This window comes from Mastomys coucha, unplaced genomic scaffold (assembly GCF_008632895.1).
Source record: "Mastomys coucha isolate ucsf_1 unplaced genomic scaffold, UCSF_Mcou_1 pScaffold21, whole genome shotgun sequence".
NCBI lineage: Eukaryota > Metazoa > Chordata > Mammalia > Rodentia > Muridae > Mastomys > Mastomys coucha.
Window position 1 is genome coordinate 10,962,718 of NW_022196904.1, and position 14,453 is coordinate 10,977,170.

The 14,453-nt window shown below is 36.4% G+C and overlaps 2 pseudogenes; one reads left to right on the top strand and one right to left on the bottom strand.

The window, feature by feature from the left end:
* The window catches only part of LOC116101665, a 518,236-nt pseudogene that overhangs the window by 470,329 nt on the left and 33,454 nt on the right, over positions 1-14,453 (bottom strand).
* The window catches only part of LOC116104076, a 53,197-nt pseudogene that overhangs the window by 35,793 nt on the left and 2,951 nt on the right, over positions 1-14,453 (top strand).

Sequence of the window (14,453 nt, forward strand, 5' to 3'; positions counted from 1 at the left end):
TAAAGGAAATGGTGAGTGTCCTGTAAAATATTGGAGCTGAGTGAGGTTCAGAGACATGTTTCTAAAGACAAAGTGAACAATACAACATAGACTGGTCTTGAGGTCTCTTTGAGATGACTTTGAGGGTGTTTGCCTCCTGTGCCTACCTCCTGAGTTCTAGGACTACACACATCTATTTCCGTGCTTTTGTCATTTGATTGCAGGAGTCAGTACTTCAATTTCATGTATTTTTACCTAATTTGACTTCATAACTAGCCTTTTAGTATCTTCTATGGTCTACATTTGGCTCCATATTATTCTTCTGCATTCAACCAGTCTGTGGGTCTCTTCCCCATTTTGAACATAACTGTGAAGTCTTTCTGCTATCACACAATACCACATAACAGGGAAGATCCGTTGATTACTCCATGATACATAATTCTGGGAGAATTTAGATTATCTACTCTTCCCAGTAGATATTAGAGTGTTTGATGGTTCAAATGAGAAATGCCTCAAAGAGACTCCAGAATTTGAACATATGGTTCCCTGATGATATCATAGTTTCAGAAGGCTTATGAAGCAAAAATTTGCTGAGGGAAGTACATGATTGGATGTGGATTATGAGACGTTAATCACTTATGTCTTTCAATTTCCAAGTTAATGCTTATAATTAAGGATATAAGCTCAAAGTTTCCTGCAACTATATCCCTTGCTGACACATTGCTTTTGACTGTTTTCACACATCTTTGATAGTTATGCTATCAATCATTATTAGCTAAAAATCATTATTAGCCAAAAATAAGCTGTATCTTTCCTGAATTGTATTTGTTCTTGGTGTTTAATCACAGTATTAGAAAATTAGCAAATCTAGTTTTTTTCCTACCATACTTCTCATTTTTGGATGTGATTAGTTTTGTTTTCATTGACTTCTAGTACTTTACATAACCACCCATCATTTTGTGACAATGCATCCTTTCAAATATTATAAATCCTATTTTCCTAATTATTTAAAAATATTTTCATGGGCAGAGATTCTTTTCTTTTCTTTTATTGGATATTTTCTTTATTTAAATTTCACATATTATCCCCTTTCCTGGTTTCCCTTCCAGAAACTCCCTATCTTATCCCCACCCATCCACCCACTCCTGCTTCCCTGTGCTGGCATTTCCTTACACTGAGGCATAGAGCCTTCTCAAGATCAATGGACTCTCTTCCCATTAATGCCCAACAAGGCCATCCTCTGCTACATATGTGGATGGAACCATGGCTCCCTCCATGTGTACTCTTTGGTTGGTGGCTTAGTCCCTGGGAGATCTGAGGTACTGGTTGGTTGATATTGTTGTTCTTCCTATTGTGATGAAAAACCCTTCAGTTCCTTTCATCTTTCTCTAAGCCTCCATTGGGTACCCAGAGCTCAGTCTAATGGTTGGCTGTGAGCATCTGCTTCTGTATTTGTCAGGCTCTGGGAGAGCTTCTCAAGAGACATCTATATTAGGCTCCTGTCAGAAAGCACTTTGTGGCACCCACAATAGTGTGTGGGTTTGATTACTTTATATAGGTTGAATTTCCAGGTGGGGCAGTATCTGGATGGCCTTTCCTTCAGTCTCTGCTCCAAAATTTGTCTCCATATGTCCTCCTGTGTTGGGTGCCAGATGCAGGAAACTACCATGGAATTACATGGAGTTCAGGTGTTGGGCCATGTAAGACCACTGGACCCCACTCCAAGGGATGTGGAAAGCAGAATGTTGGGCCCTTGCAGAACTGCCTAAGCTGTGCCCTGACTCTCAGGCACCACAGACTGCTACGTACCACAGAATAGCTGGTTTTGGGGTCCCTTCACTGAGCAGAGACCAGGGATGACAGGTTCTTACACTTGGACATCCCAGACGCTGCTGTATGTCACTGAGAACAGACCCTCAGGCAGACTCTGACCTGGGGGGTGTGAAAGGAGAAGGGTAGGGGGAGAGCTCTGGCAGGTTATTGAAGGGACTAGAGAGGCTGATTAGCTCAGGCAGCTATCTTGGTGGACTGTTTGTTTTGGCTGGCAGCTGTGGCTGGAAAGCAAGGAGGCCTCCTGGGGTGAGGTTAGACATGCAGCTCCTTAGAGGGAAACCTGCTCCATTGCTCCAGCACTGAAGATCCTCATGAGCAGAGAAGTCTATGGTTTTAAGCCATTTATTGGAGAAAGGCATAGAGAGGAAGAAGAATAAAGAAGTAGAAGTCAACCATGGCCATGTGAAGAGAAGTGGGGTGATAATTGAGCGTAAAAGGCAAGAGAGAGAGAAAGAGAGAGAGAGAGAGAGAGAGAGAGAGAGAGAGAGGGAGAGAGAGAGAGAGCAAGAGAGAGTTTAAGAGAGAGAGGAGGGGCCAAGCAGCCCCCTTTTTAGTGGACTGGGCTACTTTGAAGGTGCCAGGTAACTCAGGGGCTGGGCATACCTGGTTGTAGTCAGGTAACTATGGGTGTGTTGTCCAAACAGAATACTAGGAACTTGGAGTATTCCTACATGACTGATAGTCATAGGATAATGGAGTTGAGCGCTAGTGTCCTCAGGAGCCTAATGTCTAGGAGCATACCTCACGGTTCCATCCCTTGTAGAATTTTCTACTGGGTCACCAGTGTAAACCTCACTCAACCAGAACACAGACTGCCTTTCATGGTCCAACACTCCTGTATTTTGTTCCCTCTTCTAAGAAGAACTGAAGCATCCACACTTTTGTCTTCAACCTTCTTGAGCTTCATGTAGTCTGTGAATTGTAAATTGGGTATTCCAAATTTTGGGGTTAATATTCACTTATTAGTTAGTGCATATTATGTGTGTTCTTTTGTGATTGGGTTATCTTACTCAGGAAGATAATTTCTAATTCCATACATTTGCCTAAGAATTTCATGAATTCATTGTTTTTAATAGCTGAGTAGTACTCTGTTATGTAAATGTGTCATATTTTCTGTATCCATTACTCTGATGAAGGATATCTGTGTTCTTTACAGCTTCTGGCTATTATAAATAAGGCTGCTATGAACATAGTGGAGCATGTTTCCTTGTTATATATTGTAGCATATTTTGGGTATATTCCCAGGAGTAATTTAGCTAGCTCCTCAGGTAGAACTATTTCCCATTTTCTGAGTAACAGCTAGATTGATTTAGAAATTGGTTGTACCATCTTGCAATCTCATCTGCAGTGGCAGAGTGTTCCTTTTTCTCCACATCCTCTCCAGTGTCTTCTGTTACCTGAGTCTTTGATCTAAGCCATTCTGACTGGTATGAAGTAATATCTCAGGGTTGTTTCGGTTTGCATTTCCCTGATGATTAAGGATGTTGAACATATCTTTAAGTGTTTCTCCTCCATATGAGAATCCTCAGTTAACAATTATCTGTTTAGCTCTGTATACCATTTTTAATATGGTTATTTGGTTTTCTGGAGTCTAACTTCTTGAGTTCTTTGTATATTTTGCATATAAGCCCTCTATTAGATGTAGTGTTGGTAATGATCTTTTCCCAATCTGGTGGTTGTCATTTTGTCTTATTGACAGTGTCCTTTACCTTAAGGAAGCTTTTCAATGTTATTAGGTCCCACTTGTCAATTCTTCATTTTCTAACATAAGCCATTAGTGTTATTTTCAGGAAATTTTCCATAGTGACAATGTGTTTGAAGTTCTTTCCCACTTTTTCTTCTATTAGATTCACTATATCTGGTTTTATGTGGAGGTCCTTGATTCACATAGACTTGAGCTTTGTACGAGGAGATAATAATAGATCAATTTGCATTCTTCTACCAGCTGACCTCCAGTTGAACCAGTCCTATTTGTTGAAAATACTGTCCTTTTTTCATTGGATGTTTTTGGATCCATTGTCAAAGTTCAAGTGAACATATATGTGGGTTCATTTCTGGCTCATTAATTCTATTTCCTGGATCTACTTGTCTCTGTACCAATATGGTGTGTATCACCATTCCTTTGTTGTATAGCTTGAGGTCAGGGATGGTGATTCCAGCAGAAGTTCTTTGATTTCTGTTTTTGTTTTGTTGTTTTATTTTGTTTTGTTTATTCCAGATAATTTTGAAAATTGCTCTTTCTATCTTTGTATAGAATTGAGTTGGGATTTTGATGGGGATTATATTGAATCTATAGATTGCTTTAGGTAACATGAGCATTTTGACTATGGTAATCCTGATGATCCATGATGGGAGTTCTTTCCATCTTCTGAGGTCTCCTCTAATTTCTTTCATCAGAGACATGAAGTTCTTTTCATACAGTTTTTTCACTTGCCTGGGTATTGTCACACCAGATATTTCATTTTATTTGTGACTATTGCAAAGGGTGCTGTTTCCATAATTTCTTTCTCAGTTCATTTATCCTTTGAGTGGAGGAAAGCTACTGATTTGTTTGAATTAATTTTTTACCCAGCCACTTTACTGAACTTTTTCATCAGCTATAGCAGTTCACTCATGGATATTTTGGGTCATTTATGTGCACTATCATATCTTCTACAAATAGTTATATCTTAACTTCTTCCTTTCCACTTTGTTTCCCCTTGATGTCCTTTTGTTGCCTACTTGCTCTGGCTAGAATTTCAAGTATTATATTGAATAAATAGGGAGAGGGTGGGCAACCTTGCCTTGTCTTGTACCTGACTTTATTGGGATTGTTTCAAGTTTCTCTTGATTTATTTTAATGTTGTCTATTGGCTTGCTGCACAGTGCTTTTACTAAATTTATGTATGGTCCTTGAATTCCTATCCTCGCCAATACTTATAGCACGAAGGGACATTGTATTTTGTCAAAGGACTTTTCAGAATTTAATGAGATGATCATGTGTTTTTTTTTTTATTTGGGTTTGTTTATATAGAGGATTACATTGATATATTTCTGTATATTGAAACATTCCTGCATTCCTGGGATGAGGCCCACTCAATCATCGTGAATGATTTTTCAAATGTGTTTCTGCATTCGGTTTGCAAGAATTGTATTGAGTATTTTTGCATCAATATTCATGAGGGAAATCAGTCTGAAGTTCTCTATCTTTGTGCGGTATTTGTGTGGTTTAGGTATAAACATAATTGTGGTTTCATATAATGTATTATGTACTATTCCTTCTCTTTCTATTTTATGAAATACTTTACAAAGTATTGGTATTAAGTCATCTTTAAAGGTATGATAGAATTCTCCACTAAAACCATTTGATACTGGGGATTTTTTTTTTTTTTTGATTGGGAGTGTTTAATGACTGCATCTATTTCCTTAGAGATTTTTGGAAATATTTAGATTGTTTATCTGATTTAACTTTGGTATTTGGTGTCTGTCTAGAAAATCATCCATTTCATTTAGATTTCCAAGTTTTGCAGATTAAAGGCTTTGTAAGATGATCTGATAAGTTTTTTAATTTCTTCAATTTCTATTGTTATGTCTCCACTTTCATTTCTGATTTTGTTAATTTCAATAGTGTCTCAATGTCTTCTGGTTAGTCTAGCTAAGGGTTTATCTATCTTGTTGATTTTCTCAAAGAAGCAGCTTCTGACTTTGTTGATTCTTTGTATAGTTCTCTTTGTTTCTACTTGGTTGATTTCAGACCTGAGTTTGACTATTTTCTGCCCTCTACTCCTTTTGTGTTTATTTGCTTCTTTTTTCTTCTAGAGCTTTCAACTGTGTTTTTAAGTTGCTAGTGTATGCTCTCTCCTATTTCTTTATGGAAGCACTCAGAGCTATGAGTTTTTCTCTTAGCACTGCTTTCATTGTGTCCCATAAGTTTGGGTATGTTGTGCCTTCATTTTCATTAAATTATAAAAGGTCTTTAATTACTTTATTTACTTGTTCCATGACCAAGTCATTACTGAGAAGTTAGTTGTTCAGATTCCATGTGTATATGGGCTTCCTGTTGTTTTTGCTGTTGTTGAAGACCAGCTATATTCAGTGATGATCTGAAAGGATGTGTAGGATTATTTCAAACTTCTTGTGTCGGTTGAGGCTTGTTTTGTGTTTGAATATATGTTCTATTGGAGAATGTACCACAAGGTGCTGAAAAGAAGGTGTATTATTTTGTTTTAGGGTGAAATGTTCTGTAGATATCTGTTAAGTTTGTTTGCTTAATAACTTCTGTTAGTTTCACTGTGTCTCTGTTTAGTTTCTGTTTTCATGATTCATTCATTGGTGAGAATTGTTGTTGGAGTCTCCTACTATTATTGTATGAGGTTCAGTGTGTGATTTGAGCTTCAGTAGTGTTTCATTTATGTATGTTGGTGCCCTTGCATTTGGGGCATAGATGTTCAGAATTGATAGTTTCTCTTGGTGGATTTTTCCTTTGGTAAGTATATAGTGTCCTTTCCCATCTTTTTTGATAACTTTTGGTTAGAAATCTATTTTATTGGATACTAGTATTGCTACTCCTGCTTGAATCTTGGGATCATTTGCTTGGAAAATATTTTCCCAGCCATTTACTTTGAGGTAATATCTGTCTTTGTCACTGAAATGTGTTTCTTGTATGCAGCACTATGCTGGGTCCTGTTTTCATATCCAGCCTGTTAATCTATATCTTTTTATTGGGAAATTGAGTCCATTGTTGTAGAGAAATATTAAGGACCAATGATTGTAGTTTTTTGTTATTTTTGTTCTTAGAGGTGGAATTATGTTTGTGTTTCTCTTTTTTCTGTTTTATTGTGATGATATTATTTTCTTGCTTTTTCTTGTGTGTTGTTTCCCTAATTGTGTTGGAGTTTTCCTGCTATTATACTCTGTAGGGCTGGATTGGTGGAAAGATATTGGTTAAGTTTGGTTTTGTCATGGAATATCTTGGTTTCCTCCTCTATGCTGATCGAGAGTGTTGCTGCATACAATATCCTGGATTGGCATTTTTGTTCTCTTAGGGTCTGAATGACAAATTCCCAAGATTCGCAGGCTTTTATAGTCTCTGTTGAGAAATCTTGTATAATTCTGATGAGTCTCCCTTTATATGTTGCTTGAACTTTTTTCCTTACTGCTTTCAATATTCTTTCTTTTGCTGTGCATATGGTGTTTTGATTATTATGTGACAGGAGAAATTTCTTTTCTGGTCCCATCTATTTGGTGATCTGTATTCTTCCTGTATGTTTATGGGCATCTCTCTCTTTAGGTTAGGGAAGATTTCTTATATAACTTTGTTGAAAATTTCAACTGGCCCTTTCATTTGGGAATCTTGATACTCTTCTATACTTTTTATTCTTAGGTTCAGTTTCTTCATTGTGTCCTGGATTTTTTTTTATAAAATATGTAATTAATTAATTTTTAATAGATACTACTACTTTCCCCCTATTTTATTTTTAATCTTTTTTAGTTTTTATTTTATTTTTTATTCTTGAGACAGTAAGAAGCTTCCTTTGCATTTTAGGGTGTGAAACTGAAGGTGTGTGGTAGATGTAATTCAGCATTCTTCACTCAGTTTAGTTCTTTGTTATTTGACCAAATGGTGGTAATAAATGATAATAAAGTTGTTCTGGAACATTATATTTTTAACAAAGATTAGAATGTACAGAAAATTTGATAAAAGTTATTATCTCTTCTTATCTTATCTTGAATCTCTTAAAATTATAAGCATATTTTCCCTCTTAACTAATTGTAGACACCAGGTTTTGTTATATAATGTGGTCTCCCATCAGTGCACATGAATGTGATCTTGTGTCTAAATTTCCACTACCAATTCCTCAGCATCAAACACAAAATAAGGGCTAGTTGATGATTCTGTAATTAATTCCCATTTGAAGTGAACTCAGAATCATTGCTTATTAGTTTTTTCTTTCTTATTTTTCTTTCAATTTATTGTCTTATATGTAGAAGTGTTTGCCTGTATGTATGTCTGTATGCCACATGTGTGTCTGTGGCTCAGAAATCCAGAAGAGGGCATTGGGTCTCTTGGAACTAAAGTTACAGATCATTGTGAGCTGCTGTATGGGTATGGGGAATTGAACTCAGGTCTTCTAGAAGAGGAGCCCATCCTGTTAATTCCTGAACCATTTCTCCAGGCTAGTTTCCTTTTGTTTTTGTTTTTGTTCATTTATTTATTTTTTAAGATTTATTTATTACCATTCTGAGTGAGGTAACCCAATCACAAAAAAACACACATGGTATGCACTCTCTGATAAGTGGTTATTAACCCAGAAGTTCAGAATATAGGAAGAACAACCCACAAATCACAAGAAACTCAAGAAAAAGGAAGACCAGAATGTGGACATTTTATTCCTTCTTAAAAGGGGGAACCAAATACCCATGGAAGGAGTTGCAGAGTCTAACTATGGATCAGAGACTGAAGGAAGGACAAGCCAGCCTGATATAGCTATCTTCTTAGATGCTCTGACAGTACCTGACTAATACAAATGTAGAGGCTCACAGCCATCCATTGAACTGAATACACGGTCCCCAATGAAGGACTTAGAGAAAGGACAAATAGAGCAGAAGGGTTTGAAGCCCCTAGGATGAACAACAATATGAACTAACTAATAAACTCAAAGCTCCTAGTGACTCAACAACCAACCAAGGAGTATACATAGTAGGACTAATTTTTCTGGCAGCAAGTGTATAGTAGAGGATTGCAAAATCAATCATCAGTGGGAGGAGAGGTCCTTGGTCCTGTGAAGGTTCTGTGCACCAGTGTAGGGGAATGCCAGGGCCAATAAGTGGGAGAGAGTGAGGTGGCAAGCATGGGGAGGGGGAGCCAACAGGGGTTTCTTCTTGTTGTTTTTGTTTGTTTGTTTGTTTGTTCCTGGGAGTGGAAACTTGGAAAAGAAAAATCATATGACATGTAAACAAAGAAAATATCTAATAAAAAAGAAAAAAGATTTATTTATTATTATATGTAGATACACTGTAGCTGTCTTTAGACACAACAGAAGAGGGCATCAGATCCCATTACAAATAGTTGTGAGCCAGCATGTGGCTGCTGTTATTTGAACTATCAACCTTCTGAAGAGCAGTTGGTGTTGATACCTGCTGAGTCATGTCACAAGTCCGTATTTATGTATTTTTGAAAGCCTTTCAGCTTTTAATTCCAACTTGCCTATTCCCAAATTACCTTTTTTTACATTTTATTATTTTTGATTTGTCATATTCTTTAAAATTTATAAAACATTCTAACAATAAAAATGAGTATTATGAAAATTGTTTGATATAAAACAACAATCAATTGAACAGTCTTATGCAGATACTTGTCTACAGCAATACTGAAAATATATACATTTGTCTCAATATTAATTTGAAATAACTCCAAATTTATTAACAGTATATTTTAAAATAGTACATCACTACTAGTATCTTTTTAAATGAACATAATTAGATAACAGCTTTTTGTTTCTTTTTTTGGTTTTAGTAGAGCTTAAAATCTTGGCTCTTACTGTGGTACAAGCCCAAAATAAGAACAATTTTTTTTTTTATTTATTTTAGATATTTTCTTTATTTACATGCGAATTTCTCCTTTCCCAGTTTCCCCTCCAAAAAACAAAAAAAACAAACAAAAACAAACCCCTGTTGCCTCCCCCCTCCCCATGCCTGCCACCCCGCCCTCTCCCACTTTCTGGCCCTGGCATTCCCCTACACTGGGGCATAGAACCTTCACAGGGCCAAGGTCCTCTCCTCCTATTGATGATCGATTTTGCAATCCTCTACCATACACATGCTGCTTGAACAATCAGACCCCTCTATGTGCAGTCCTTGGTTGGTGGTTGAGACCCTGGGAGCTCCGAGGGTACTAGTTAGTTCATAAGAACAATTTTTAAACATTGTAGTTCAGTGTAATAAGGCTGTACTTCAATGACCCTCACATCACCAAAGGATTTTACCTCCAACGTAGCTACGCTGAGAGTTGACAATTCTGCTGGGCCAAGGAATGAATTGTAGGTGAGAGTAGACATTGGGCACAAACTCTGCAGCTAGTCCCACAACATCTGAGGAAGCTCCATTCTCAGGAGCTCTAAGAAGCCCAGGATCACAGGATCACAGAATCAAAGGATCACAGAGACAACTTGACACTCAGGAGTTCTGATACAATGAACATTACAGGAAGGACAGGCTCCAGTCAGATTTAGCAAAGGCAAGTAGTACTAGAGATAGCCAGATGGTGGGGGGCAAGCATAAGAAAATAAGCAACACGAACCAAGGATACTTGGCATCATCAGAACCCAATTCTCCCACCATAGCAAGTGCTGGACACACCATGACACCAAAAAAGTGAGATTCATATCTAAAATCACCTCTCATGATGATGATACAGGACTTTAAGAAGAACATAAAGAGCACCCTCAAAGAAATATAGGAGAACACAGGTAAACAGCTAGAAGACCTTCAAGAGGAAACAAAAAAAAATGTCTTAAAGAACAACAGGAAGACACAATCAAACAGATGAAGGAAATGAACAAAACCATCCATAATCTAAAAATGAAAAGAGAAAAAATAAAGAAATCAGAAAGTGAGACAACCCAGGAGATAGAAAACATAGGAAAGAAATCAGGAGTCATAGATGCAAGCATCACCAACAGTACAAGAGATAGAAGAGAGAAGCTCAGGGGTAGAAGACATCATAGAAAACATTCACACAACAGTCACAGAAAAGGAAAAAGAAAAAAAATCCTAACCCAAAACATCCAGGAAATCCAGGATGGAATGAGAAGACCAAACCTAAGAAGTCCAAAAAAAAGAGAGTGAAGACTTCCAAATTAATGGGCCAGTAAATATCTTCAACAGAATTATAGAAGAAAACTCCCCTAACCTAAACAAAGAGATGCCCATGAACATACAAGAAGCCTACAGAACTCCAAATAGACTGGACCAGAAAAGAAATCCCTCCCATCACATAATAATCTAAACACCAAATGCACTAAACAAAGAAAGCATTTTAAAACAGTAAGGGAAAAAGGTCAAGTAACATATAAAGGCAAGCCTATCAGAATTGTACCAGACTTCTCACCAGAGACTATGAAAGCTAGAAGATCCTGGGCAGATGTCATACAGACCCTACAAGAACACAAATCCCAGCCCAGCATAGCTATACCCATAATACTATATAATACCCCCACAAATACTATACCCAGCAAAACTCTCAAATTACCGTAGATGGAGAAAACAGGATGTTCCATGGTAAAACAAAATTTACACAATATCTTTCTACAAATCCAGCCCTACAAAGGATAATATATGGAAAACACCAACATAAAGAAGAAAACTACACTCTAGAAGAAGCAAGAATGTAATCTTTTAATTAACTCACACAAAGCAAATTCCATCTCTAACAACAAAAATAACAGGAATTAACAATTACTTTTTCTTAATATCTTAATATGAAAATTAATATTACCAACATATCCTAACTGATTGAAATCTAAAACTATAAGTAATTAGACATTTGTCAGCTTTCATCCACTGGTCTCTCTAATTTGGTAATTGGAGAAATAGGTCCAATATTGTACAATCCATATACACTTTCTTGTTTGTAAATGACAGTGTCTAGCTGGGTTCCTCATAATAGTCTTGAAATCAGGCTTCTCCAATTTCAGCTTCTCTATTAGTAGGATTGTTTGATGTTTTTACATCACACTATGGTTTTCAGAACAGCTTACATATTTCAAATATATTTATATACCCAAAAGAAACATAGACAATTAGCTTTTGGGAGGTAGCTTGTAAGAGAACAACAAAGTGAGATTGAATGCTTTGCTTGGTGCTTGTAACTATTGTATCAAGTTGGAAGGAGATGACTTTATAAGTTACTCTTTCTCCGAAATGAATGCTTTTCAAATTACCACAGCCAATGACTCAGATTCTTACCCTTACATAATTTCTGTCCCACCCTCCAAGCAGAACCATTGTTCATTGAAACAGCTGGTGAATGGCTTTATGCATAGACCATCTTAATACACACACCATTTCTTAAATGAATGTAACCTGTTCTCTATGGGCTTACAATGAAGACAATCACTCTAATCAAATAGCTTTGACCATATCAGGAAATTGGTATCCAAAATCTTGCCTACAGTTCATTCCTTGGCCCAGAAGAACTGTCAACTCTCAGCTTAGCTACATTGGAGGTAAAATCCTTTGGTGATGTGAGGGTCATTGAAGTACAGCCTTATTACAATGAACTCCAATGTTTAAAAATTGTTCTTATTTTGGGCTTGTACCACAGTAAAAGGTTAACGTTTAAACCCTCAAATACAAAACAACCAAACAAACAAAAATAAAATTCATTATGAATATCTATCTGAAGCACACCCAGACAGCGCATTCTTAGAAGAAATAAGTCCTACATATAAGAACTAGAATACTTCATGGGTTATGGAAATTATGGAAATCATGCAGCTCTGACATTCCAACCTCTCAGGAAGATTTGCTGCATGGAATCAGGGTTAAGTAATTTTGTGAGAAGATGAGTTTACTTATGAACTTAATTTTATCAGCTCATTTGCTCTCTCTGTGTGTATATATGTGTGTGTGTTTATATCAAATTCTATCTTGAATGTTGTAAATAGGGAGCAGTATGACTATTTATAGATCTGTCTGCCATTTATTAAAAAGAGAAATTAAGGACACACTTTGTTCATGCTTTGTAATCAACATTTTCCTCCTTTCTGCACACAGTTCTATATGGATCATGGTTTGAACACATCCGTGTATGGTTGTCCATGAGAGAAGAGAAAAACTTCCTTTTATTATGCTATGAAGACTTGAAAAAGGTAACTATCATTACACAACAACACAGTCTCTTAAAATCTTACCTCATGTAGTACTCCACATTTTTCAGTGTCCCCATTCCACCGACTGCTTAAGTGTTAAGCTCAGAACAGCCACTAATGTAAAAGAGTAAATATGCCCTATGAACTTTATTTACTTGTGTCTGTCTTTTCATCCCCAGGTTCTTTTCAATCATCCCTTTCTTACTTCCCTTCCTGTCTTTCCTTCTTTCTTCCTTCCTTCCTTCCTTCCTTCCTTCCTTCCTTCCTCCCTCCCTCCCTTCCTTCCTTCCTTCCTTCCTCCCTCCCTTCCTTCCTTCCTTCCTCCCTCCCTTTCTCTCTCTCTCTCTCTCTCTCTCTCTCTCTCTCTCTCTTTCTTTGTCTGTTCCTTTCTTTCTTCCTTTCTTTTGAAAACTTAACCTAGTTTACCCTGAGGGAGAGTGGGATAGCTCACACTTAGAACACAGATTTGTATAATTCTGTGACTATAACACATGTAATATATCAGATGATATCCAAATAGTTAGTAGGGAATGCATAAAGCAGTGTGATTCTACTGTTGTGCTCAACTCCATGCCATCTCTGTTTGGCCACTGAGAAAAAAGACAAAAGCATCTAACTCATCAGAGAATCCTATGAAAGCACAAGTGCCTGATTGACATTCATAGGACTGAGCAATATTCAGGTCTGTCCAGGCATTTACAGAATGAAGCCAGTCAGGGATGATGATATCCTCTGCTCTGCAGTATTTGCAGATAAGCAAGGTGGGTTAGGATACATACACTGAAGATTTAAAAAGTCTTTGTAGAGAATATTTTACATGCTTAAACATTAAATAAGACATATGTTATAAAGACTGATATGACATACATTTTCTGATAATTGAAAGTTTCATATATATTGAAATGTCCCCACTGCATGAATGTTCTGGAGAGAGAGAAAGAAGGTTATAATTATTTTAAAAACTGAAATTTTAAAAATAGTTTTGAGCATGATGTCACATGGCTCTATACCTAGCACTGGGAGATGGTGACAGACTCAGTTGTTCAAGATCATTATTTGTTGTATGGTAATTTTGAGGTTAACTTTTGCTACAAAAAACATTGTTTAATAAGACCTACAAAATAATTTTAAGTTGATTTATGGAATGTATTTTTATTTAATTAAAGAATACTCCTTGTAATGATGGACACATAACAATAATACCATTTACATAAGCATACATATTGTCATTTGATCAGAAGTTCAAAAGATTAAATGGTTTGAAAGTTATAGATAATAAGTAACTATCATTTACATCTCAGAGATAAAGATGTTGATTGTACTTTTAAGCAATGAAGAAAATTGCATTGAGCATACACTCTGTCACAGAAAACACTTGCATCTTTTAAGAACTATTGAAAAATTTAGTTGAGGAGAAAGAGCAGTCTTATGGCCACTGTTTACCTTATTAAAAGAGATTCTTGTGATGTGGAAAGTTACTGATAGTTGAAATTCTTTTGTTTGTGATTTTTTATTATATTTTTATAATTGAAAACATGTTGTTTAAATATATTTTATAATATTCTTCCACCCCAACAATTTTTCCAAATTTTCTACCCATTCTTACCAACTCAACCTCAACTGCTTTCTCATGAAACAAAGCAAATCACAATAAAATACAACCCTCTAAATCAAGAAAACAAAATAAACAATACACAAAAAGAAAATGATCCACAAAATTGTAACCCATTAAAACTGCATGGACATTCTGGAGAGAGAGAGAGAGAGAGAGAGAGAGAGAGAGAGAGAGAG